The sequence below is a fragment of the Microtus ochrogaster genome, chromosome 15 (assembly GCF_000317375.1).
Source record: "Microtus ochrogaster isolate Prairie Vole_2 chromosome 15, MicOch1.0, whole genome shotgun sequence".
Classification (NCBI taxonomy): Eukaryota; Metazoa; Chordata; class Mammalia; order Rodentia; family Cricetidae; genus Microtus; species Microtus ochrogaster.
The window spans coordinates 28,989,603-28,993,814 of NC_022017.1; the positions used below are offsets into that span (position 1 = coordinate 28,989,603).

At 55.5% G+C, this 4,212-nt stretch overlaps 1 protein-coding gene across 1 annotated transcript in view; it reads left to right on the plus strand.

The window, feature by feature from the left end:
• The first annotated feature begins 1,403 nt into the window (after window positions 1-1,403).
• Tob2 (transducer of ERBB2, 2) overlaps window positions 1,404-4,212 on the plus strand; it is a 9,889-nt gene continuing 7,080 nt past the window's right edge. Inside the window, exon 1 of the mRNA XM_005354482.3 lies at window positions 1,404-1,744. The gene's annotated coding sequence lies outside the window, so the exon portion shown is untranslated. The remainder of the gene's footprint in view (window positions 1,745-4,212) is intronic.

The following is a 4,212-nucleotide window of genomic DNA, read 5'->3' on the forward strand; positions in this document are numbered from 1 at the left end:
TTCAGGAGAGTATTTAAATCTCGGTGCCTCTGGTGGTTGCTCTCTGCCTTTACCAAAGTGATCAAGGAAAATAAAATGCATACGATTCACAGTCTGTAACTTCCCGATCTCACCGCCCCACGTGTGTTCGGAGGCTGCAGTTGTACCAGAACTCTCAGTAAAGTGAATAAAGAAACGGGTTGAAGAATTGGAAAACAGGCTACCTAAAGCGGAGAGGCGGGTTGGGGGGAGGGAGGAGGCGTAAGGCTGTACAATAAGGCCACCGGTCCTCCGGGCTCGTGTTCTGACTGTCCAGTCCTGTGACTTCAATCCACCACAGATCCCACCACCCCCATCTCTGAGCGGCTACTGTCACAAAACCGCAGAGTGGAGTGAGTGACCAAAGTCCGGGCCGGGGGCCCAGGGGCGCCATGCTTCGCTGCCCAGTGCTGTCGGGCTGAACATTCTGCTCACCTTGCCAGGGCTGGCACTTCTACGACTAGTCTATTGCTAGAAGGAACGTGACTCTCGTGTTCTCCCGTGTGGGAGCAGCCTGCCCATAAGAGAACGAGGGCCGCAGCAGAGGGGTCGCGGTCGCGCGTGCCCAAGCGCTATTATCTGGCGTTTGGAGCCCAAACTTCAAGGCTGAGAGTGTATTGGTTAACTGGTGTCCGCTCCTTTTTCTGGCCCTTGATCTTCTCGTCCCCCTCCCCTCCCTTCCCTTCGATTTTCCCCGTCCCCACCAGGAAGGCGACGCTAGTAAACTCAGGGCAGCCCTGGTTCAGGTTCAGAACCATCTAGAGTTGGCATCGTGCCCCCATCTCCCCAAATTTAGAACAGATCGGAACCGGGCACGGCGAGCCACAGGAACCGTCAGAGCTGGAGCTTCGAGCCGTCTTGGTCTCAGGGGACCGTGGGAGGTGGGGTTGGTGCGGGGCTGACTCGTGCGAGAGTCCTCGGGGGCCCGGTGACGCAGTCCTTCCCCGGGACATCCACTGTATCCCAGACTAGTCCCTGATGGCTTGCTGTGTCCCGGGCTGGTCGGGCTGGTCCCCACCCTCCCTGAGCTTGGTCTACACCGGTAAAAACCGTACATGGCGAGTTCAGACTGCTATGGTGCCTTAAGAGAAGAACTCGCGCGGCGAGGCGGTTGGACCACGAGGACGAGCAGCCCCGCTGAGGACATGGCAGGGCAGGCTGCGTCTAGAGGATCCGCCATAAGATCGCTGCTGCACTAAGCGCGCTATCTGGATCCCAACCCACAAATGGGCTGCGAGGGGTTAAGGGCGCCACGGAAAGAAAAGTAGTCCCGGCCTCACGGAAGGAAAAGTAGTCCCGCCCCGCCCGGCTGGGCGGAGGGACGCATCACTCAGGGGTGGGGAAAACAGATCCATGCGCAGGGCTGCTGAGGGTGAAACTTTTCATTGACTTTGCTCACTTCGGGCCCGGGCGCGGGAAGGTGCTGGTCGTCTGCGCTCAGTGTCGTTCGAGCCGAGAAGCCAGACGGACTGGACTTGCCCGCCGGTCACGTCCCGGGCCGGCCTCTATCCACCGCGTGACGGGTGCTATCCTCGGGCCCGCCATCCCCGCACCGTCGCCGGCGAGCTCAACCTCCAGAAACAGCGGCAAGAATCACATGAACTCGGTCCTCGTCCCTCTCAACGACGTAAAAGGACACCGTGGCCCTCAGCCTCGCGGCGCCGGGGAGGCTGGGCGAGAGACCTCCGTCCCGCGGCCTGCAGAGCACCCCTTCGCGGAGACCCGAGTGAGTGAGCGGGCGGGGGGCACCCACACTGGTCCACTCCCCTGCCGCCTCTCTCTGGAGCGGCCCGTGGGGCTCTCCCTGATATCACTCTTTGATAGTAGGGTACCTAGTTCTGAGTGTGGCCCTCTCCTGGGCGGAGTGCGTTTCCTCCTTGACCTCCTTCCCCATTTCTTTACGCCTCACTCTCTAGGTTTTCCTTGTTCCCCGCAAAGAAACCAAACTCCGGTCTGCGTTAAATATATTAGGGGAAGGGAGGGGATTCGATCCTCATTTTTTTCTGCTGCCTTCCCATGTGAGGGGAAGCGGGGCGGTGATTATTAACACAGTTGGTTTCTCGCTCTTTGGGACCTCTGAGATGGGAGATTGGACACCCCCTTTTTGGTGACTGGGCCGGTTAGTGAGACTGCCCTTTCGTTGCTGAACAATTTATTGCAGGTTGATTTCTTTATAATCTTGTGTGGGCGGAAAAAGTACCCAAAGAGCCTGTCCGATAGTGTATTAATTCTGTTGATCTCTCCCTATTTTTAAAACTTCCCCTTCTGTTCAGAGAGGATATACACTGCGCCCTTAGCCAAAATCTAAGGAGGGAAAGGGGAGAATGGAGCCGTGCCCTCCCCTCCCCTGGGAGCAACCAGAACCTTACACAGCAGGCAGGCTTAAGGATCCGCAGACAGGTTTCCGGTGCCAGTTCAGCACCTAACCTTTTTCTCTCCTCCCCATCCACCCTACTCTGTCTGGGAGTGGGTTTCTCTTTGATTTCCTGACAACAATAAAAACCCTGTTGCTTGCCTGGGCGCCTACCCCCATCCCTCACTTAAGCACTGGGGCAAACAGCTGGTGTGGGAGGAAGGATTAGGGAGCTTTAACACCCTGCAGGGGAGGTTTGTCAAGGAGCTGGTAAGTCTGGTCCTAGGGTAGGCCTTGCAGTGGGAGGAGACTCGCAATTTCTGAGTATTAGAAGATGCCCAGGTTTCAGATGTAGGGATTTTGTTTGCTTGCCTGGGAACCTCTTCCCATTTCCTCTACCTGGGTCTGGTTTCTCAGACTTGTATTAGAAGTGGGATGAGGCTTAGGCCCCACTGGCTTCAGGCCTTATTGTTGACCGGGCGCTTCCCCATAGCTTAACTAGGAATTTCTTTGGCCGACAGGATTGGAGAATTGGATCTAATTCCAGCCATTCCCTTCCTGGCTGTGGGGATGCTGGAGCCGTGCCTACTGGGTATTAAGTGAAAATGGCTCGTTTCTCCTTGAATACACTGTTCCTACAGCTATCCCAGACAGCGACAGTCCATTGAGATCAAGAGGCCCGAGCCGGAGGGGCGGCCTTCTCTATCCCAGCCCACCTGCTTCACCCAGGAAAAAGCCCCCTTAGTCGCAGAGCCCTAATTTAGTAGGCGTGGGAGGTCATGAAGAAAAAGAGGAGTTATTGGAGTCTAGCCTGGACATGGATGTGGGAAGAAAGGATAGCCGGTGAATGGCCTTCTGGGCAGATCTATGCCAAACGTCTTCGGCGATGGGAGGGGGAGCGCCCACTCCCCGCAGCGCGCATGTGCATCGGAAACTTTTGCTGCTCTCGGACCCTTGGCCAGGTCCTGGTGCCGGGCATGCGCGGTCTAGCCGGCCGGGCGCTCGCGTAGTGCGCAGGGAAGTGTAGTGTGCTCAAAAAGTAGGTCACGAGTCCCTACCCGCGCCCGGAGACCTGAGGACTACGGCTCCCAGAGTGCTGAGCGCGGCGCCGTCCTGGGTGAGGCGAGCCTTGGGCCCCTGAGCTCCCCAGAGAGCCTTTCCCTAGACTGGACACTTGTGCTATGGCCCGGGTGGTCCGGACCACCTCTGGGTGGTGTTAGGGTCTAAGTCCGTTGCACCCGGCACATATCCTGGAAGTCCTGCTACCGTATTGTCGCTTGGGCTGGGAGGACTGATCCCTGGGGAGCTGACTGTGCCTGGTTCTCTGTCCACGGTGGCTGTTCTCTAGACCGGGTTAAAGCTCTCCTCTACCCATTAACGTCAATCTTGGGAATTGATTGATTTAGATGGTGGGCATTTGAGATACCTGAATTTTGGGGAGTGGGCGAGCTAGAGATTCTTCACCATTACCTCACCCTTTCTAAAATGTGAGTCTCTCTCTCTCATTATTTAAGTCTTGTTTTTTATTTTCACTCGTTTCTCTATTGATGAAACCTTTGTGTAACTCCACAGCTCCTTCCTTGTTCCATTTTTGTCTTTCTCCTAAACACTAAAATACACATCAGCACAAGGGTCCTGAGTCGAAGCTTAACCCGTGGCTGAAGTAAAAAAAAAAAAAAAAAGAGGAATTTTGTGGATATAGCACAGGCCGACCTTGAACTTCTGACTCTCCTGTCTCAGCCTTCTAGCTGCTGGAATTACAAGCGCTGCACACCTGAGCTCGCTTGCAACTTTGTAGTACGTTGTCAAAATGAGATTTTACTATTAAACTTTTTTTTTTT